Source organism: Sander vitreus, chromosome 15 (genome assembly GCF_031162955.1).
Source record: "Sander vitreus isolate 19-12246 chromosome 15, sanVit1, whole genome shotgun sequence".
Taxonomy (NCBI): Eukaryota; Metazoa; Chordata; class Actinopteri; order Perciformes; family Percidae; genus Sander; species Sander vitreus.
Genome location: NC_135869.1, coordinates 18,114,654 through 18,138,974, shown reverse-complemented (window position 1 = coordinate 18,138,974; position 24,321 = coordinate 18,114,654). Strand labels below are relative to the sequence as shown.

The window sequence follows — 24,321 nt, the reverse complement described above, 5'->3', positions numbered from 1 at the left end:
GCTGCTATTTATCCCTTCTGCTCCATCTTATACTGTCTGTAACAGCAGCCATTGCAAGCCCTTATGCTTTTTTTATTGCTTCCTGATGTGGTCCTGTGAAATCTGAAGACCATGTTTAGGGACGGTTCAATTTACACACAAGTAGGCCAAGAGTGTTTAAAAACACCTGAGATGATCAGATTCAACTAAATCTTATCTTTCTGTCCTCACCTCTCTTTTGTAAGTCAATACAGAGCCTTTTTGGCTTGTTGTTCAACCTGTATATTGACACTTAAATCATGAAAAACTGTTAACATTAACATTATGTTTCAGTAAGCTGTCCCTGAGCCTGAAAGTGCTATAAATTCGCAACATCAGCATTCTGGCTTTTATTATGGAGTTATATTCCTATCTTTATTCAAGAGCACATTAATTCAATTTGAGAGCATTTCTCACTAATATTACGTTCAGATGTTGTAATAATTTCCCTCAAAACCTTGCTCTCACACTCAAATAGTCACTGCTCGCGCTTGGATTTGCTGTGCTTGTGCTCAAACTTTCTGCTTGGACTCAGATATTTCTCCTCGCACTCAGGCTGATTCTGCGCGCTTGCAAATCTTCTCCTCTCGGATTTTTCCTGCGCTCTCGGATTGTTTGTGTGACAACCCTATCAAAATTCAGCAACCAATAGAATGCCAGCTGTAGTGTTGACCAATGAAATGATCCCTGCCCCGGTAAGGGGGCGTTCGTTTTATGTTAGAACATCCGTTGCGGACGGCTCCTCTGTAACCATGGGTCTGTAACCCAAGTTTATACACCCCCGCCGTCCATCGCATTATTATTAGTATATGTCAATAATGTGCACAGAATGGTCGACGCTAACCCCTAACCCTGTTGACTTGACTCACTGCTATTGATTATACATCACTTTAGCTTGCTACTACCTCATAACTTTACCTTAATTGCTCTTGTATAGTTAATTTATCTTCTACTAGTTGTATATACCTCCTATTTGCCTTGATAAGGGTTTTAATTTGTTGCAAATATGAACATGGCTTTAATAATCTCTTATTGCTCTGAAAAAACTACAATGATTTAAGAAATATCAGTGATACTTATCAACATTTATTGAATTGATTGTATATGTGGACAGACATTACAGGCACCTATTTATGTAAACAGAGAACACAATAGTTTGTTAGTCTCTCTTTTATCACTTGTATTATGCAGGTGATGGTGCAGAAACAGGTGAAGTCCTTGTAGATCTCTGGCACTTTGAGGACAGACAGATCCAGCAACTCTCCACTGTTGTCTTTGTATAGTGTGCTCCTATTTAAGACAAATTCATAGACATCAACACATAAGATATTAGCTGTACATAGCTTTATTTAACATCATTACTATCTTACCTTACCTTCTCTGCTTTGGATTTGTGGACATCAGTAATTTTCTCTCCCGGGCCTTGTTGTGCACCCTGTGAATTTAAGCAAGATAAAGAAATGATAAGTGTATGTAACATGATTTTACAATTAAATTATTACCAGACTTGCCAACGTTCTTGATTTGTGCCACTACTGCCTGCCCTCTGCACACAGGTGAGTACAGGGGGAACCAATGGGATTTTGCATTTGGAGTAATGTACTGACTGGAACAGCACAGTAGTGTGGTTGTACAACACTGGTCCATGCACACAGTGCAGCTGTGATGCAGCTCAACAGGGGTACTTCAGCCCCACCTGGAAGAAGGGAAACTGAAACACAATGCTTGTTTTTTTCTGTTCTGTTCAGTTTGCTTTGTATTGATTTCATTAGGGTAAAACTAAATAACAGCTATTTTAAATAGTGTTTTATTATAGGAGTGAAATTGTACTTAGAACTTTCTATACAGATATATATGAATGTTATTATTGTTAAAATAATGTTATAAGAACTTAGAACAATATCTGAAAAACATACAACAGTGATGTAAAAACTGATACAAATATCCAGTTTCTTTTGTTTTTCAGTTATATTACAGTTTAGGTTTTACTATTACCTCTAGCATGTCTGAAATTAGCCAAATCCCCAGGAACATGGTTAACCAAACGAGGAAAAAATACAAAGTGGGGTCATTAAATACCAGTTGTAAATACACACATACTGTCCTTCATATGTCATTCCATCTTGTCACACAAACAATCCGAGAGCGCAGGAAAAATCCGAGAGGAGAAGATTTGCAAGCGCGCAGAATCAGCCTGAGTGCGAGGAGAAATATCTGAGTCCAAGCAGAAAGTTTGAGCACAAGCACAGCAAATCCAAGCGCGAGCAGTGACTATTTGAGTGTGACAGCAAGGTTTTGAGGGAAATTATTACAACATCTGAACGTAATATTAGTGAGAAATGCTCTCAAATTGAACTAATGCGCTCTTGAATAAAGATAGGAATATAACTCCATATTTTATCAGCCATGTATGACTTAGCAACGGAAAAGCATAAACGGGTGCAAGAATCTATCTACAATGAAGTTTTGTTCACAGTTGCAGAAACACACAAGTTTAGACAAAGCCCATGGACAATCATTGAATACAGAACACAGTTACAAGATGTAAAAAGCACATTTTCTAACATCTTGCATGTATTTTGAAAGTGTCTTTTCCCCCAACTAAATGATTTTTCTTTTTTACCTAGTTGCTTCTTACCTTTTTGTTTTCCCTGCAAATATAAAGAGACCTTTATGTAGGCTAACAGATGATTCAGTCCATTTTCTAAAGCCTTTTATGTGCATTCTTTGGTTTGAACTCATCAGGCATTCGTCACATTGCTTCATTATAAAAGGACAACGCTCTATTTAACCCTTCAAACCTAATTGGAAGTTATCAGGATGAAATGTTACCTTTGTCAGTGTCAAAGCCTTGTCTGTATGTTTTATTATGGTCTGTTGAAAATTGTTTGGTGTCGTGTGTTGTAGCATATAACACATTACAGATGTTACAGATTCACATAATGATTTGTTTCATATACACATACACAGCATAGGAGCAAGAGTTGATCAGCACAAAACAGGCTGTCCAGTTTAATCGGCTACAATTGGATGTAAGTGAGGGTCAGTCCACCTGTCTGTCTGTGTGTCTAGAATGAGTTGTTTTCAGCTCTGGCTTTATTCATGCTTACAATGGCCCTGCAGGGATTATCTCCGGTGCCGTGGATGTGCATATTTATCCTGCTTAAATGCCACTGCCTTGAATCTCTCTCACACACACACACACACACACACACACACACACACACACACACACACACACACACACACACACACACACACACACACACACACACACACACACACACACACACACACACACACACGCAAACCCCAGATTATAAGTAGCCTTAGATGTTATCTTTGGAGATAAGGCTGACTTCATCACATGTTGCTTCTCCATCAAACAATCCTCATTGCTGAGGGCACATGTCTCAACTTACATACTCTGCTTAATAAATGTATTTTTAAGGTGACAGTATCACCTATGCTATACGTTATGACTTGGACGTGAATATTAATATATATGTGGTGGTCTGAATATGATGATTCAAACATTTTAAGAATCCTGCTGTCTCATGTGTGTTATTAAGAAACTAATTGTGAATTCCGCAGTACACAAACAAAACTCAGTAGCTACTTTCCATAATCATGAACTAATGAGAGACTACTTGATAACAGATGTACCACTTTACTATAGGAGGCACAAAAAGGCTAATTCATGATTAAGTAATTAGTAATGAATAAGTTGTTGCTAGTGTTGTGTCGCTCAGTGGCTAATTCATAGTTAATTGGGAACGATTCATGAAGACAGTGGTTGTTTTACAGATTAACTAATCATCACATATTGATTCTTTAATATAGTGTCTCCCAGTCTGTTTTCTAATAACTTATCTTTGTGTACTATATAGTCCTCAAATCCAAGTGAGGAACTACCCATTAATGATTTATTATGCAGCCGTTCCTTAGTGACTACTCTGTCCATGACATAGCTGCCACTTTCCCCTTTGACAAGTGACATTGGTGTTATTTTTTCTAAAAGTCACAAAACAATATTAAGAGTTGCATGTTTTGCTTTTGTTAAAAATGTCCTTATTTTATTCAAACTTGTCAGAATTCAGCGCCTTACTGCACAAAAACACATGACTAAAGGTATTTTCCCATTCTTTACATGTTTCTAACATCACTTGTCTGTTTTGGGATTTCTGTGTGCATGTTAAGCAGCCAAATTGGTGTAATTTTTTATTACGGTCTGGTGGACATACACACTGGCTGTCAACTGCCCTGTAGAGGTGTCCTTATTTCCTTGTGCATTTATTTTATTGGCTGCAGCTAAGTCAAAATGTCACATTAATCAGTAAGCAGGAATTTTATGGGATTATTTTTGTGCCTTTAATTCCAAGCAAAACTTCTGAAGTATCAAACAAAAAACACTAACTCAAGCAAAGAAATTGTCACCTCAAAGGTAAAACTTAAAACTTGCAAACAAAAAATGTGTGTAGTTGTAAACTATTGGTATTTTATTTGTTTGATATTATATCCTTTTGTTTACAGTTCCCTCTGCTTCTTTCTCAATGATTAGTCATTTGCTCTCTCCAGCACGTTTGCAGTTTTGCTCCCAGCTTCCGCGTTTGCGCTTCCAAAGTTTGCGATTCTGACACAAATCTCTCGCGTGGGCGGGTCTTACAGGGGTGCGTCCCCATTGGCTAATGAGTGTTAGGGAATGTTTGAGTGACAGCTCACCCTCAGTGCAGGTAAACTAACGTTAGAGACTCTGAGTCTGGTCTGGAGGACACACAAACCACTCTACAGCGGATTCCTACATGATTAAGAAAGTGTAAGTATTGATCATACATATTGTCTATAATCTACGTAGCAGGCATGGTTACTAGACGTTTGTTGTTTCCTTGTGTTAAGTTACTAGCTAGCTAGTAAAGCTGTTTAAGTTAGCATTTAACGTTAGCTAACTGCTAATGTTATCTAAAACTTGTAGCCAGCGGCTACGTTACTGAGCTAATTTGCCGTAGGAATCATGTATTCTTAGTGAGGCCTCACTCAATGGAGCTATATTAACTATTGTCTACTCTCTGTAGAGACCTGCAGGACCCGAGCAGAGCTACGATGCTCTACCAGGTAACGTTAGGTCAGTAATGTAACTATATGTTCTTTGAGGAAATATTATTATCCAGCTAACTACAATGCTAGGGTATTGGTTAAGTTGTACAATGTAGAAGCTGTGAACGTAAAATATTAATTAATTTTAGCTACATTTACAGCCAAGAGGATAACATTACAAGACCAGACAAGAATGAAGATTGTTCATCTGTACTTTCCTAGTTATGACAAAGACTGGCTATCCTAACTCTAATTACATGTCTTCTGTTGCATTTGTAAGCAGGTCAACATAAGGAAAGTGTTCATAGTGTTTTTAAAGCCTACACATTTGCTAATGGCTACTTAAAAGCAAGTTATTTTAATTGTAAATCCCCCAAGCTTAGAAGCCGCAGTTATCAATAAGAACTTTGTTACCATTTGATTTGTGTAAGGAACTTTGTTATCATTTTCTATCACAGCTCACATCAAGCAGCAGGCAGTCCAACCAGGAGGACGTGGTAGCAGCAGAGGAAAAGGAGCCTTCAGTGTCTCTGTGGAGGAAACACTATGTGTGCTAAGGCTTCTAACAGCCAGGGTATAGACCAATAGAGTATGTATTGATCATACTTTGCTGAGATACTCAATGAACACTTACAATAACCTTTTTCTTAGTTTATTTTTTATTATTATTATTTTCGTTTGTGTACTTGTAGTTTCTAAGTCCATTGTATGTCAATATATCCTACTACAGTATACTGTCCTGTAATTTAATTTACTATAATTATATTTTAAAATGCACATAATATATTAAAACACTTTTTTACATTCACCCTTGTCTGTTTGGTCCATTATATAATACAGGACATAAGTTTGAGACTATTATAATGCTTTATTTTTAGTCCAATATAAAACTTCACATACATAATGGATATCTGAATGTATTTGGCTGGGGCCCCGATGGTAGAAGAAGCTGAAACTCCGTGTCAGTCATTCTTTGCAGTACATCACAGGTCAGGATCTGTTTTTCACCACCAACAATACACAAACATACTGAGTAGTTGGGTTATGTATATATTTCCCATATTCAGTTTCAACTAAGGCAAGCTGTATTTCTCTGCTGACTTGTGTCTGCAACAACACTTCTGAGGGTGGGAATATCACACACAACTCCAGGACGCCTGGGATCATCTGGTCTCCTGAGCTCACTGCTCCAGTCTGGACCACAGCCTTTTCTGCAGGACAGCTCTTTGGAGGGCTGGGATGTGGCTGTAGTCCTTCACTTCCTTGACTTCTTATTGTAAAGCTTGAAGTACCTTATTATTGATTTTTTATTTAGTTTGAATTTAGCTCAATAATGAATAATAGTAATAAAGTCTGCACTCTAGAAACATTTTTCTAGCTTTCATGATCACTACTGGAACACTTTTTTTCTGGAATATATTGATCACACTTTCTAAATCCCTACCTCCACGTTGATTACATGTGTAAAGTACAATATGGCTTCATGTTGAATTTAGCCAGCCACTAGGACCCATGCACGTCACATCAAACCATAATGATCACTAAGCAAAGTATTTGTCAAGGGCCTCGTGTGTTAGTTAAATTACATAGTTTGGACAGTAGTAACAATATGCATTCATTCTAAATATTGTTGAATTTACAGCGTTAAAGGGGTGATAGAATGATTATATAGGGTATTTTACACTGTTCCTTAAGGTCTCCTAATAGGGGATATAACATTGGTTGGGCTGAAAATTGCCCGAATGCTATTTTATTAGGCCCTTAACTACCCTGTGAATATGGCCCTATTTGGAACAAGAGCTTTTCTCCAAATATGGTATGTTCATGAATATTTAGATGAGCTACGCGCTGATTGGTTTGAGCGAACCACATAGAAACACATTGGAGAAGAGACAGCAAGTCTCATATTTCAGACACTGCAAAGGTATACATTGTCGCTCTATTTCGTTATTAAATTCACTTCTAAGACTTTTTTAAGCGAGAAATCAACTATATAAAGCTCAAATATGGGCCGTTTTACAAAAATTGATGGCTAATTGCAAATTTAGTAAGACGTGTCGGACTTTAGGAGCTCCACACAGTCTGACGAGAAAGCAGCAACCTCCATACCCAGTGAAAGTCACCGTTTCTTGGTTACTGGACGACCGGGGCTTGGGGCTACGCGGAGCTCCTGAGCTGCAAGCTAGGCTATGTGTCCCATTTATTCTTATGGCAAAAGATCGTTTCTACACTTTCGGCATAACTTTTGTATATTTACAGTTTGAATTTCGTCACGCCACTAACATAACATGTACCCCAAGGTCTCATAAAGCTAACAATGGTGTCCGATTTCAATTTAATGCATTTTTGTGAACATTAGGGATTTCGTTAGCTGCTACTGTCCCTTCAATCCTATGAATCACGGCCAGCTGCAGGCCTTGGAGCTCCATCAGGGCCTCGGCATTTTGTAGTCCAGTAATAGCAATAGCGGACCTCTGGAGATCTGCATGACCTAGCTAGATTCAGAAGACTAAGCTGACCTCAGGTCAGTGGTGTAGCCTATGCAAATGTTGGGGCATGACAAAGACTAGGAGTTGGGATGCTTACGTCAGCTTCCAGCTTTGTTGAGATTCGCCCGTTTTCAGCGGCAGTTTCAAAATGTGAGATTTGCAGAGGATAGGGGTATCAATGGGATTTTGAGCTTCTATGTATGTCCTATTTACCCAGCGAACTGTCGTTATTCAACTATGACAAGGTAAAATCGGTTTTGCATTCTATCACCCCTTTAAAATATACAAAAAATATGTCCGTTATCTGCCATCTGTGTGTGTGTACAGATGGAACATTATCTAATGTATGTCTCAATCTTAGATAGAATACATTATATTCACAGCTTCTACATTGTACAACTTAGCTAACCAATACCCTAAGCAACCACAACAATTTGTAGTTAGGTGGATAATAATTTTTCCTCGTAGAACATAGCTACGTTACTGATGTTACTCACGTTACTGACGTTACCTGGTAGAGCATCGTAGCTCTGCTCGGGTCCTGCAGGTCTCTACAGAGAGTAGACAATAGTTAATATAGCTCCATTGAGTAAGGCCTCATTAAGAATACATGATTCCTACGGCAAATTAGCTCAGTAACGTAGCTAGCCACTGGCTACAAGTTTTAGCTAGATAACATTAGCAGTTAGCTAACTTTAAATGCTAACTTAAACAGCTTTACTAGATAGCTAATAACTTAACACAAGGAAACAACAAACGTCTAGTAACCATGCTTGCGACGTAGATCACAGACAATATGTACGATCAATACTTACACTTTATTAATCATGTAGGAATCCGCTGTGGAGTGGTTTGTGTGTCCTCCAGACCAGACTCTGGAGGACAGACTCTGGAGTTAGAGTCTCTAACTTTAGTTTACCTGCACTGAGGCTGAGCTGTCACTCAAACTTTCCCCTAACACTCATTAGCCAATGGGGACGCACCCCTGTAAGACCCGCCCACGCGAGAGATTTGTGTCAGAATCGCAAACAAAGACTTTGGAAGCGCAAACGAGAAAGCTGGGAGCAAAACTGCAAACGTGCTGGAGAGAGCAAAAGACTGATCATTGAGAAAGAAGCAGAGGGAACTGTAAACAAAAGGATATAATATCAAACAAATAAAATACCAAGAGTTTACAACTACACAAATGTTTTGTTTGCAAGTTTTAAGTTTTACCTTTGAGGTGACAATTTTTTTGCTTGAGTTAGTGTTTTTTGTTTGATACTTGAGAAGTTTTGCTTGGAATTAAAGGCACAAAAATAATCCCACAGAATTTCATGAGTCCGAAAAAGATTGATTGCATGTACTTGTTTATTTGTTGTGTTTTGTGTTCCCTTAGAAGAGGAAGTAGTTGTATTTGCATAATGCCCAGTGAGTAACAGCTAAGGATTTGGGCTTTGAAAGCTGTATCTATGAGGCCTGTGTAATGTTTGCTTGGCAACACTGATCACAAAACACAAGGCCAGGGACAGATGGCTGTGTAAGGAGATGCATAAAAGTGGCAAACAGAGAGAGGGAGCATTAGAAAGTGAGACGGTTGCTTTCCTGTAGCAGCTGAGGTGTGTTGTTATACACAACCAGAGACGCGGTTACAGAGATGGAGAGCTCGGCTGCCTCCGGCTGCAGCAACAAACCCTGTTTCAATAAAATATCGCTCTCCTCTAAATGACTCTTTAATATTGTACAATGCAAGAGCATTGCTGCAATTGGAACCTTCGGGCTGTGTAATTGAGGAGGAGATTTGAAAATGGTGCGGTAATTAAATATAAATATAAATAACCTAGACAGTGAGCTGTCAGCCATTGTAGCTAATAGTGTTTAGCGCTTTCACAAGTTATGACTATACTGAAAATACAGTATAGTGCATTGCATTAGTTTGGTTGCAATAGTTTGGTTGCAGTATGTGACAAACAATGTTGTATGAATGTGAGCAAATGGTGACAAATCAACACAGGAAACTGAGATGTATAATGGAGTGGTGAGTGCTCTCTCGCTTACACTGTCTAAAAACAATCCTTCAGAGAATAGTCTGCCCACTTTTTTTCCACACCAAATGTTACCCAATAAGCATCCATTCAAATCACAGTCACATTGCAGAAGAATAAACAGCTCGTTGCTTGTGTTCACATACCTTTCGGTGACAGTGTTGAGCTCGGACCCTAGCTGCTACCTGCCTCTGTTGAGGTGAACTGATGTGGATGGATGGGCCTTAAGGAGAGCAAACTAAGAAAAGAAAATAACAGACGTGAGGTTTGTAAGTCTGCCGAGGTGCAGAAGACCTTTGTGTCTCCAGAGTAAACAGTGTTCATTAGTCTTGGTCAGGAGTGTCCATTTACACACGTGGATATTTAGCTCGAGAAAGAGATGTCATACTCTTTGTCAGGGATGTCACTAGGATTGAAAGACAGGGGGGCTTAGCCTCGAGGCTATGCAAAACTTTCCCTTGCAAAATCTTACTTACAAACTCTAATGTTAGCCTTTAGATACATCAAAGCAGCATGGGGGGGGGGTGTTACTTAGGTCAGACTGTGCTCCTGCTGAGTTATTCTTTAGGCTAAGACTTAACCGCTATCTATCTGCCTGTGTAAATGTGTGGTAAAGTAATACCATACCTAATTCCTCTCTCTATTAGATAAGTTGCAGGTCAAAATAAGACTATTTAATTACTAGGGGTGTAACGATACACGTATTCGTATTGAACCGTTCGGTACGAGGCTTTCGGTTAGGTGCGCATTACAAACCGAACGATTCGTTGGACTAATCCTATTTCATTTTTTAAAAAAGAATCATGCTGTAATCAAGGTTAGAAACTATTATCTTTATATGCCAAGAAAATCCAAACAGGTCACGATACAAGCTTGATAATGTCCTGCATTTCATCCGGATTACAGTCTGGGTCACTTGAATATAGACCTGTGTCATCTCCATCCTCTGCGTTTAATCTTCTGTATGATTGCGCCACTGTAATTGTGTATGGATTGCATCCAACCTGAACAAAACAAAAAAGCAGCTCTAGTGGGTTGTTTTTAGATTCTACTATAATGAATAGATGGGGGATTTCATGCAACTACATCTTTTCATTTTGCATTTGATTATTTTAAAAATCACAGCTGTCCACTGCTTCTTCAACCAGTCCCCATGAAAATATTATACAAATATATGATTTAAAAGAGGGTTCATGTGGGAAATATGACTGGGATGAAGAACTGGAACGTTTAACCCTCATTGTAGGCCTGACATTAGTGCAGATAACTACTGTGCTGTGACATAGCTAATCACAGCTGGTGTCAAGAGTCATTTAGGACTGTACCATGCACGCACACACATCCCAACCCATCCTTGTCATTTTCGCAAGCACCCTGACTGCAGCTCTGAAGCCACGGGGTAGAGGGGGAATATTATTTCAATGAGACACATGAAGCTGTGACATGGAGATGAGTGACTGCAGCCATCATGAAGCCTATGGCTGTGTAAAAAAGACTCAAATCACTGGGATTTGTATCCCTGCAACTGTGTACAGAACCGATAAATCTGATGAAGAGAGAACACTGGTATTGTGATGGGTTGTTGATGACAACAAATGCTCATAAAACAAAATCTGTTCTTTGTATCTCAGAGGGTATTCCACAAACTAAATGGGAACTCCTGATGGCAATGGCCAGATCATGTATTATTGTGGCAAATAATAAAGGTGGAAGGGGACATCCTTGGCAAGTTACTTTTAAAAAAGGACTTTTAAACACAGAGATTTGTTAATTCATCATCCCTAGGATCACCTTGCAGTTTTCTTTTCTCTGACTCTTTTTTGGGATCATTTCTACCATTTTATGGCTCATTACAGCCCAATACAGTTGGCAGAAATGTTAGCATGTTGCCTGTTACGCCATGGCTCATGTGGTGCATAGTGGTCAAACACTACACGTGTGTGTGTGTGTGTGTGTGTGTGTGTGTGTGTGTGTGTGTGTGTGTGTGTGTGTGTGTGTGTGTGTGTGTGTGTGTGTGTGTGTGTGTGTGTATATATTTTGATCTTTTGATCAGGAGTTAACCCTATTCAAGATTTAAGGATTAAGGAGTCTTTGTTTTTATTGAGTAACATTTTGCAGTGGACTGAAGTGCAAGCAGCGAATCAAAGATATAATTGTTATTGATCACCCTCTTATCTCAAAATAGAAAAGTAGAACAATATACTTATTTGTCAGCATACAACATTTTAATACAACTGTGACAGCTCAATGATGACTCTACAGTCGAATAATGCATAAGGCAATAAAGATTTGTTTTTTTGGGAAACTAATATGTGAAACTTTTAAATGTGCAGTGTTGAGCTGCTGCAATATTAAACTCACTCAAATTAAACCCAGTTCCTGTCACAAATGTGTTGTCTTCTCCAAAGTCCATTATAACTATCTTTACCATCTTTCTAATGGCCTGATAAATTATATATTTTATGCATATATTTTTATGTAGAGCTCTGTGTGACCAAAACACAATCTGGATGCCCCAGGCATAATTTAGTTGAAAATGAGAGTTATCCAGAACATAACTGTTTAGAGAGATAATAAAGAAATAAATTAGATCCAAAAAGGGACATTTGTGAAGTTTTCAGGGGTTTTGTTGCTAACTTGCCCATTGATATGTCAGGTGGCAACCCTAGAGAGTGAAAACCTTTACAATTGCTGGCCTTGTGTTTACAGGGTAGATTTTGCAATTACTATTCCATTTTGTCTTGTCCTCTTGGTTTACATATTCAAACAAACCAATAATCCATTGCCATGGTATATGATTTACTTGACAAATGGAGGAAATTAATTGATTACAATACTAACAACATGCTTGTTTCAATTCACAGACCCCAGAGAAGTCAGCATTAGGTTAAAAAAGAACTTAACTTTAGCGGAAATAACATTGCTCACCACACTTTGAGAGAAAAGGATGCTGCTCAATATGTCAGTCTGATAAGTTGGGGAGAGCAAAATGAGTTTTCTTTGGTCTTCTTAATGGTTTTGTGGTGCTTTTCAGTTTATGCAGCTTTGGGGGATTAGCAATAATACTTTCACATTGAGCTGAGATATAAAAGCAAAGCTTCTTAATAGGTATGTGCTTCATGCTGGCAGTTTGTGCCTCTCTTAACCTCTAACCCTTTTATGTGATTCCATGAGCAACATCAAAGTTTGTCTTTGTTTTTGTTTTTCGCTTTAAATGCATTGAAGTCTTCATACATCGTTTTTTAGTCTCAGTTTGGCATATTCACCCAGCACATACTGGAATGTATTAAGACTAAATTAAATCATCAAATATTATTCATACCTTCTCCTAGAAGTTCTAATTTCCTCTTCCTATTTTTCCTTCCTTATGATTCTAATTCAGTTTGTTACAGACATCTGTACCATGTAGTCTAAACTTATATTACTATTAGTAATATGTAGCAAGCAACATTAAATTCCTATATTGTTGATTTATCTTTGGTGATACGTGGATATCAGCAGAAACACGTTGTCTCTGGTTGCTCTCCTGTTGGCTTCATACTTGTCAGTTGTCAGTGATTGCCATCTGTGTTTGGCCCTGCTACAACAACACCAGAGCACTTGAAAGCACAGACACCTGATATGTTATCACACATCAAAGATCATAAAACATAAGGAAAGGATATTGCCCCAACCTAACCAGCAGTCACCCTCTGTCTAACACGAATGCTGAATGGAAAAGATTGATCGACAAAGACAGGGCATTGTTCGCAAGAGAAACAACCACAGTTTCCTTTTTCTTCTCTCTGAAAGGTTACGGGTTAACAGTTTCTTTCTTTCAGAGCAGATAGAAGGCTTAAATAAGAATGCCTTTTATTATATCCTCCAGTCAGCTGTGTCCCCCACAATTGGTATATGAGCAGCTGATCTGAGAAATGCACAATCATGTTCATGGCCCATAAGATAATGGGCTTTGATTTGCAGGCTTCGAAAGATAAGGGATTCTGGTGTGTCAGCAGCATAGCAAAGAGGTTGTGTCAGGTGCAATAGAAGGAGTACTTTTATTGCTACTTTCAAATAACTTGCTCGATGTTTTTAAGTTTAGAATATGTATATAAATAAATGTTTATCTTGCTTTTGTCTGTATTAATAATATAGATGTAGTTGTTATAGGCAGATTATAAGTGGGCAGGTTGTCCACTCATTGGAGGTATTCAGTTCACTATACACTATATCCACAGAATCATGACTACCTAGTCTCAGGCAAAAGATGCACGCATGTCCAAGGATCTAACACTTAATGAATATACTAATTGGTTGGCAACTGCAACCCAAAACAATGTTATGGAGCCACTGATTTACAGACTCTAACTTAGAACAGTCTTTAACTACCAGCACAACCACTGTTGAATAATTCTTTTAAATATAAGAACTCAATTATTTCCTTTCATGCGGTTCTAAGTGTACTTACTTGAGCACAAGGTGATTAATGTTTAAATCCATGCACCCATTATTTAATTTTCCTATAATTGCACCAATTACAACATAGAGATAGAACCACTGTGGATATAAAAAAAACACTTATTAAGAGCATGTGCATGATGTACTCTCTCAGCTCAGCCTATTTGCTGCTGGAGGCAGGATGAGTCCTAGTCTGACACAGTAAACAGCTGGTGATAATAACCACTATGTAGAAACAGACAAGATGAACTCTTCAGTGCCCAACCTACTGTTTGTTGCCTAGTAACAGGAATAATCAGCTTGAGATCATATTGATTACAAACTGTCTTGTAGGTGCCAAATGATTGTACTGCTGTAAGTTGATAGGCAGTCACAGCTGAAGTGACACTCAAGCCTTCAGTCATAGAACACTACTTTCTTACATTACTCTCTTTCACAGTAAATACACATTTTGAAAGACAACTTAGTGCTGTGGGATTTCAATCAGGGATATAATGGATTTGTTGTGGCAACATATGTAAGCTCATAGACCAACCACTCTGGTTCCAGATGCTGGTCCTTGATTCTCGTGGCGGGACAGATGTTGGTTGGATGTTGGAACCTGAAGCAGCAGGCTACAGGTGCAGCCAGCTGGACTGATAACGAGGAATTTGATTCAGAATTGGCTTCTGTGTAGGTAAGCCAGTAGAGTGCTAGGCATACATAGTTTGATGAAGTACAACAGGAAGAAGTTGAATGATGGTATGGGAAGTAAGGAAATAAATGAATAGATTAGAGCCAAGTGGCATGATGAGGGGGAGTAATAAATCAGTAGAAGGGGGATTCGATTTGCTTAGCAGAATTTGAGCCTTGGCTTTCAGCGCTGTGGGACAGAAACTGACTACACAAACTACATGAAGTAAACTGGCTTTGAGGACATCAAACATAGTTCTTTATCTGAAGATATCATCATTTTAGCAGCTGGTTATCAAGAGATTGATGTTCATAGGTCTCAGATCTTATTTGCACATTAGGTGTGACATTAAAAGCCAGAACCTGGTGAGAAACACCATTTAAGCCAAATATGATATTCAAGAAAACAATATTATTTAGTCATTTTGTACATGAACACACAGACATGCACTAGCACACACATTGTGAAGTATGCACCGTTTTGAATGTCTCTGTCCTCTAAGTAGATGTTGGACCTTTGACACTTACTGCTAAATCATAGCTTTGGGCATCTCCTCTTCAGTGAAACTACTCTATCTCGCTTCTCTGAATGCATTTTTCACATTCGATTCTCACAAATACATTTTAACAGTTTGAAAAATTAGTCAATCCTAATACCAGTTGCCCCATAGAGACAAAGATCGCACAATGCATGCACCTCAGTTGTGTTTCGAATCAGCTAAATGAACAATTAAAGACTGCATACAGAGAAAGTCAGAGGGAGGCTTAATATTAGTCTGCAATTTCCTGGTAATATCATGTGATATCAGCTTTGCACTCAGGCAGATTGATATGATATATGAACGGTACCATGCAAGTGATCTACCTCACCCATAGTTACTCATGGTGCAACCCCATCTACTTTTCATAACCAGTCCCAGTGACCCATCTGTCAGTCTCCCTTTGTGGCCAATTAATCCTCAGCCACCAATTCTCACGAAGCATTTTTCAGCAGTCACCCTGAGTGAAAGACAGCTTGACAGCAAGGGAGCCATCCCATCAGAGAGCAGAGAAAAATCAATATTTTCAAAGAGTGAGTCACATTTAGAGTCATGTCAGCTTCATAATCAAACAGTTTCTGTTTGCACAGAAGGTCAAGGGACACAAATTCTGACACAATATGCGGCACTGGGATTGCATCATAATAGTAAATTTTTTTGGGTGGCTTTGATGTAAAGTACAAGAGAGACCGCATAAAACAGAGAGCAGACAATGTCATGAAAAACATAATTGAACTTGGCTATTAGAGTGTGTGTCTTAACTAACTAAGCCACCAGGATGCACCATTGTGTTCCCCAACTCTCACTATTAGCCTTCACACAGTGTAACTGCAGATCTCGGTAGTGATCCAATGTGTGCCAAGTCCCCAAGAGACTGGGGACTTGACATCGCTGGATCATCACCATGGTTACTCCATGTCATTCATGACCCTCAGGAACTCAATCTTACTTGGATTCTTATACAAGGAAATCAGGCCAGTTGGTGAACAACAGAAACTTCTCACCTCCCTCTCTCGCTGTCAAGCCAGCTGCCTCTCGGGGTATGCATACTGACTGTACTCTGTTGCCCATCAGTCATAGAGCAACAGGGCTGCACAAGCTGCCACAGTATAGCATGAAGTGTGTGTATGTGTAAGTACTGTGTACTAAGTATTTACTCTAAATCTGTTCTGAAAGCCATTCCTTCACACTAATAACTCGGAAAAACAACACAAACTGGATTTTAATCACATCTATGAATGTATTGCTGAATGTGTATGAGTGAGTCATTTTCCAATTAACTGATGTGAATGTGGATGGTCTGCACTACAAATAATAGAATAACAGCAGTATTTCATTGTGCTGCGTCTCCATGTTCATTAATAAGGCTGTGTTCATGTTTTTTTCTTTTTCAAAAGAAAACAACAAACGGAACAATCAAAAGATGTTTTGTGATTATCGGTGTCCTGTCTGCTTGCTCCAGCTTGTCTCTACTTTCTGTTAGACACTGGCTGACTTTTTCTTATTGTAAACAATGACTCACTTTTCAGCACAGACACGCTTTCTGCTTCGACTGACTGCCACATTGGAAGCAGCTATATTAATGACCGGGTGTTGCTTTATGCATGTTTAGCTCTGCTTGGCACCATCCTCACACACTCGCCTCACTTTCCCATCAGGCCTCCCCTACCAGTGTTTGAGTAATTTGCTTTATGTTTTACCGAGCCCTAAGCAGTCATACAATTCTGATGTCCAAGCAGAAAAAAAGAAATACTTGATGGAAATAACATAACATTTGCCAGAAGAAGGTTCTGCATGAATGCTTGTCTGGCTGCCAGTGGTAATGCATGGTGAACAGTCTTATCTCACTCCTTCTTGACATCTCTTGACATATTGTTTTATCTTGAAACATTGCTAGTACATTAGTGCACATTATATTAATATGTTGCATTTACAAGCATCCTCACATTCCAACTTTTTTTAGCCATGCTAAAAGTATTGGCTCTCAGTATGGCAATGTTGGACTGTCTGTCATTCAGTCCACCACTTTGTTCCAGACTGAAATACCTCAACAACTACTGGATGATCACCATTACATTTTTGACAGACATTTGTGGTTTCCAGAGGATTAATTGTAATGCTATTACTCAACCACCATTGGATGGATTTCCACAGACGTTCATGTCCCTCTTAAGATGAATGTTGGTGATCCCCTATGTTTCATCTAGTGCCACCATCAGGTTAAAATTGTTGGTTTTGGTGAAATATCTCAATAACTATTGGGTGGATTACCTGCCATAAAATCTGGTACAGAAATCCATTCCCCCATTGGATGAATTTTAATAACTGTGGTGATCTCCAGGTTTTTCATGTAACGCCATCATCAGGTCAACATTTTTGTTTTGTCCCAAACTGAAGTATTGGACACATACCTGCACCCTAACATGCTAAACTAAGGTGACCATGACTCAGGAGGAAGGACAGGTTGTTCAATAATTGCAGGGTTCATCCCCCAACTCCTCCTGTCCACTAGCCTGACAAGCCAGACCCATATCAAGATGTTGGGTCTGGGAACTCACCATTAGCAGGGCTCAATCCGAGGGGCGGGATAAATGGTTGTCTTTCAAATACCCTCTGCACGCAATAGGATAGCGCTACAACAAACCAGAGCAACAAAGAAGGTAGCGAAGCTAGTTGATAGATTAAACTTTTTCCGTATCCGGTCGGCAAAACTCCGAGCACATCTTCCTTTTTTACGAATGACTTCAGTGCTGTTCTTTTTTCTTTTCTCAAAAGAAAAGCTTAACTCCAAGTCTTCCAGAGTCGCGGCTAAAGCCAATTCGAAAGACCGCTGTTCGCCAGCAGCAGCAGGTAGCAGCCATCTTCTTTGTTTTCAAGTAGCAGGGAATTCACGCAGAACTGTCGTAACTCTGCCGTCATTATGTTAAGCCCGCCCATCGACTCTATACACGATGTGATTGGCCCGGCTAGAGTTTGGCTTTTCCAGCTCACAAGCCAACGGAGAGTTTCTAGACCCCCTGGCTGCAAATTACATTTGCTGCCGCTAGGGTGCGTCTAGATTTGTAGGTCAGCTAACAATTAACCATTTTACCATGGTATGTTCTGTTAGCACTGTGAACGTTTAGCATGATGTTTGCCTTTAGCTCAGAGCACTACTTTGCATAGGTGCAGTCTCACAGAGTGGAAAGCATGGCTGTCTAGACTAGTTCTGTGAGTCTTGTTTTTACTTATTCACTTTAATAGGCCATACCAGATAGCCATCACATAGGGCTGGGCGGTATGGCAAAACATTTTATCACAATATATTTTCCTATTTTGATCAATATCGATATCACAATATAATTTTATTGCTGATACCGCCCATTCGAAGTGCATACTGACTGAAGACTGAAGAAACCAGAGGTTTAATAACACTTTAGAATATAGTTTATTAACATATAAAATAAAAAAAAACATGCCTTAAAATATTCGGCACAGTGTTTTTGTTGCGATTTGACATTACAAATTCACATTATGAGATGCCCCACTGGTCAACAGAGCAGTAGTGCCCTCTACTGGCCAAAGAAAACTAAGAGTAGCCCTGTTTTCCTCATACAGTCATCTTACAATTACATTTTTCCTTTTTGGTGTCTGCAATCGTGCAAACTAAGTGAGTAGTCAGTTTTGATTTTGTAAACAACCTAAAACTACTTAAAAGCAACATATTAAATGTAAACTCCTGCCAAGAAAGCATCTTAAATGTTTGTAGAGGAGCACAGAACCAAACAAAGTAAACAAGTGTCTTTCGCTATTCATTACTACTACTACTACTTTGGAACAAACTTGCCGGCTGTGTGTGTGGACTTAAGCCAGCATTTTCATACTCTTTGTGTGGTCGCTGAATGGTACCTGTTCAGGTGATGGAAAAGATTTGTTGTATTTCCCTTCCTAGTTGGCACTAACCACCAACGTATTTTGCAGACAGGCTTAATCTGCTCCTCTACGCTTTTGTTAAATCTGAACCGCTTCCACACAACTGAAGTTGTGTAACCCTTTTTTTTATCAACAATGTCTTCAGCTTGAGATTATAACGCAAGTTCACATTTATGTCCACCATCAATTTCGTTGTCCTCGGCTCCACTTTCGCCGTCGAAGACTTTCACCGTCGCTATGTGTTTCCCCCAAATGCTACCCAAACCTGAACCAAACCTTATCTCTAACCGTAACAATGGATGGGGGCGCGACACATTTTAACAGGAGGGAAACACTAAACACAGGAGGGGAACACACTTTAACACAACAGACAAATGCTCACAATACGAAGTGGGCGTGTCTGGCATCAAAGCCGACATGGCAGACTCTCGCAGTTGTGTTATCGGGTAAATATGTCCAAAGCTTATCATCGATATTGACCTGAATTTTTTCGCGATCCTGTTTAAAGATTGTTTTATTGCCAAGCCCTACCATCACATGTCAGTGATATTATGATGTTACACAAAACCATAGCGTTTGAAACCTTTTTATATACAAATAGAAAATGGGATCAAATGTAGGTGCAGGCTGCTGTTTTGTTCCATTTATTTTCTTTAATTCTTTTCATCCTTTCACAGAAGATAACCAGCCTGTTTGTTAAATGGTCTGCAGGCGGATGGCAGGCTCAAATATGAGATTATTACAATCAGCAGAGGAGCATCCGAACAGACAAACACTTCCGCAACCTTAATGCATCTTGGTTGAATTGTATTGCCTGGAGTAGAGTCAAAATGATCAGCAGAGAGGTGACACTGTATTGGCAAACATCAGCTAAAGGAATACGGGAGGAAAATCTAATCAACCTGATGAATTCATCATATTTGACAGCCACAATGCACAAAGTGCTACTCGAGGCACAGCTTTGAATATGACAAATGTTGTGTGCCTTTAATTTACTGAATTTGGAACTCTTCGCTGCATATTGCAGATAAAATTGCCTTTAGAAAAAACCTTCTAGGTTGTTTTCTCATGTGAGCAGGTAAATGCCAAGGTACTGTACACCATGACTGACTTCCCCGGTTTGTCATCATTAGAGTCACAGCAGCTCCTCTACGTTTTACTTCCTCCAGCTCAGAGGCAGGTTCACAATGGTTGTTTATTTGATCAGAATCTTCTCTCATTTGTTGTATCAATGTGTAGTTATATATCAATAGCAGACAATATTTTGTATCTCACTGAAATAATTTTCTGCTCTCTAGTTATGGATTGTACACCATTGCAAACAGGTCGACGTTAAACCAGAAGTCACCTTGCAAAATGCAGAAGTTTAGATAATCCTCATCACATCTTCATCTGGCCAATGGATCTCCATAGCAGCCAGCCAATGATATCCTCACTTTCTCATGGTGTAATGTTTGCCACCTTTCCTGATAATTACTTGCTGATGAATCATGTAGGCCGGAGATGGAGGAGATGAAGTGGAGCTGAGATTGTTTCCTGTGATGCATTTGTGGGTGTTAATGTCATTCGTTGCAAATATTCTGCACCCTGTTTATATGTTTAAAAGTAATCAGTTACAAGCAAACACTATGTAAAACACAAAGTTTAATTTAATCTGTGTTACTGTAGAGTTACACTTGTTGCCCGCCTATGCTATGCTTGTGACAATTGCAAGGGGCACACACCATAATTATAATTTATCAGAGCATTTTGCTCAACTTTTATGTGATAACAAAAATCACAATTAGGAATAACAGAACAGCTCTAAGGTTTTTACCTCTAAGGTTAATGAACTTTAATTAGAAAATTCTACAAATGCTGCATATTTCTGCCATACCTAAAATGTATTCATGTACCTGTGAGGATTCAATTTCCGCTGCATTATCTACCACTGACCTCGGAAACAATTAAGCATTTTCTCTCTGTACTGAGTTACTCAAAGAAGTACTTAATAACTAAATTAAAGAAAAACACAAAACATCTTTCAAATAGACACTAGACACTGTCCTTTCCATATTCTTTGCGGATAATGACTCTTTTTAATGAGACTCTTTTAAATATGCTGTCGCTGACGTCAAGCCGTTAAAGCACTAAAAAGAGGGGAGAGGGTTCTATGCTGAGCTGCAGTTAAATATCAATGTGTGTCATGGGCAACATGTTCCTTATGGCAAGGGGTTTAAGTGTTTTAAAGACAAAGAACAGAAGGAAAGAACACATTGTATAAACATTGTTTTGGGAATCATGATTATCACATTTAGTTTTACTGTGTGTCGCTCAGCTATGATATAAACAAATGAATGTCCTTCAGACATATTACTGTGGGACTCACCCTTTATGCTCATACAGATGGTTTGTAATACATTGTGAGTATTCCATTATAAAAGACAAAAGGAAAGACTGTGACTACCAGCTATTCTTATGACAGTGTGTGCTGTGGGTATATGACAGCTTTGTAATTACCTAGCTGACTATAAACTCAAATGCCAGGCCAGAAGTGAGGCTATATAAAGGCAGGTCATTAAAGCGAAACACAGCTTATTAGCCTCTGTTGAATACCACAGGTCTGACCTGTTGCTCTTTATTCTTCTTGCGGATGATAACAAGACTAAGATTCTACAGCCATGCGGTTCTGTGAGGCTGTACTGAGGCACAGCAGTGCTTTGAGCTAAATGCTAACATCAGCATGATACAATACTTTGTCTAATGGGTCCATCCATGATTCATTATGTCTGCCTCTAGGTCTCAGATTTCTGTCCATCCACAAGAAAGGGACTTGCTTCTCTTTTACCATGACCCCTGGGAGAAAAGTGTTGAGGGGGAGGTGGGGAGAGGGGGGCGCACACACACTCTAGTCTTCTGTGAAAGAAAGCATCAATAGGCTGCAGTTATAAGCAACACTAATGGTGCATTCCTTATGTGTGTGCATGGGTGTATTGGCATGTCAGTGTGTATCTGTATTTTGCTTGTGTGTGGCTCCGCAGCGTATTGTATTTATTAAAGTCAGTAAGAAAGGAGCCTCCTGCAGTGAAATTACCTACCTTCCTCACTGACTGCAGTCCTTAGCTTTTGAGTTGCATTGAAGCCTGTGATTGAAGGACTGAAAAATGAAGACTGCAGAATGAACAGAGAACTGTGGAGTAATTTGAAATTGACTGCTAGAAAGTCAGCAGCTCACTCTGTTCCAGGCTTTATTGTTAAAATCAATGAAACAAATAAGTGACAGGGATTGGGGATTGGAAGGGGGAAGGCAGATGGAGGTTGTATGCCTGCAGGATAGTTACTTTGATCAACCCTTAGAGGACCACAAAGGCTGTAATGGTGCAAGCCTGCATTAATAACAGCTTGTTGAAATGTGCTCCTTCTGAAATTGTTTCCTTTTTTCCATTCTGTGAATTCAGTGTGGATCGTAAATGAGCATGACTATTGCTTAACAAACAGCTTTCTCTCACATAGATTGCCATGTGCAATCAGGTGTTAATGTCAGACGAGGACTCCCTGCAGCCCTCCTTATATCTAAGACGTGCTCATCATTTTTGTTTTACAGAGATTTCACATTTTTGTTAGGGAGTGCGCTTTTGGTGGCCCTCAATGTGGTTTGACTGCACATGCAGAGATGTGTGATTAGCGCCCACACAACAACAACACCACTTCCATCAAGAATGCTGCCATCTGCATTTACTCACGTCCGAGTCACGTCCGATGATAAACCAGCAAATATATGGTTATAGCACAACAAACGTTCCTGAGATACTGCCTCTATCAGCTGGAGTAACTCATGATAAGCAGATAAATAACCCCTTGTCATCTCTAGATATGGCAATATTGATTTCAGGAATAAAAGGAACACTTTTCAGTTCATTTCAGCAGTGTTATTTTTCTTCTAGCACCTCTGAGACCTCTATAGATCTATCTAAGAGATTTGTTCAATCTAGGGGCACGGAGCTCACAGTCCCAAAAGATTTATGAGATTATCAACAAACTGGTCCCCCTCTTTCTTTACTCCATCCACGGAGAGTGGGATGTTTTGGCAAGGCTAGATGGATGCATGTGATCTGGTGAAGCCCTATCAACATGGGATGATCTCTCACACATCAACCGCAGTCTGCAGCCTGCAGGGGATCTCAGTCTAAACCCTGTTTTTACATTTGTTCTGAAGTCACATTCTATCTCTGAGCAGGGACTGGACAAATATGCAGTGAGAAAGTTTGGTGATTTGTTGACAGAAAATTCTGAAGCAGAAAAGCACAGATGGCCCCTGGTGGTGGTGGTGGTGCAGTTTTTTACCAGTCAGTGCAGAGGTGGAGTGTCAGTGCAGAACAAGGTGAGGTTATGAGGGAATGAATAACTGACCATGGCTGGTCGACAAGTTGACGTTGGAGGCTTTTCTTGAGATATTTGATATGAATTAATGTATTTATTAATTCTGGTTGATGTAAAATTGGTATTCACATACAGTACAATGGTGATAGTAATAGTGACAGAAGTGAAAACAAGTGTGCACTGTTGTAGCAATAAATGCATTTTTAATATAAGATTACAGCAGGGGGCACTATAGTCAGTGCTGTATGTACACCGTGTTGAGATCTGCTTTAGAAATGTAATAGTAATGTCCAAATATAATGTCTTTCTTTCTGATTCCTCTCCTAGCTACCTATATAAGCAGTGGTGTTTCTCATAAACAGTTACTGTGTCGGTTTGGGTAACCGAGGCTGTGTTATGAGAAACATTCTGGAAGCTCTAATTGCTCATGAATGAAGCAGGATGCTATCAGGGGGTTTCAGGGCTCACACAGCCAGGAGGTGATTTATCCGAGTACAATGGCACAGTGACTCTGATGGCACAGAACTGAAGAAATCATCAGAGCACCATTCAATGGAGAGATGGAAGTTCTATGATGGAAGAGGCATGGATCAATATACATGAAAGATTCAGTGCAAACACAGTAATAGGCCACAGTATTAGTGATATTTGCTCTCCTGGCAGCTAAAATATCTGATGGCGGACATAATAACCTTGCACAATGATATGAATTACTAGTAATGTATGGCCCTGATTTAGTTCATTCCTGCTCCATACAACAAATAAAAATGGTCA

At 39.3% G+C, this 24,321-nt stretch overlaps 2 long non-coding RNA genes across 2 annotated transcripts; one reads left to right on the top strand and one right to left on the bottom strand.

Moving 5' to 3' along the window:
- Positions 1-1,093: 1,093 nt before the first annotated feature.
- LOC144530771 (uncharacterized) lies at positions 1,094-8,496 on the bottom strand. Its single transcript, XR_013503148.1, has 4 exons — positions 8,417-8,496; positions 8,099-8,152; positions 1,394-1,453; positions 1,094-1,308 (listed from the first exon to the last, which is right to left on the bottom strand). It is a non-coding gene; the product is annotated as an uncharacterized LOC144530771 (long non-coding RNA).
- On the top strand, positions 4,742-5,920 carry LOC144530211 (uncharacterized). The gene is made up of 3 exons (XR_013503087.1): positions 4,742-4,834; positions 5,091-5,140; positions 5,571-5,920. It is a non-coding gene; the product is annotated as an uncharacterized LOC144530211 (long non-coding RNA).
- Positions 8,497-24,321: the final 15,825 nt, after the last annotated feature.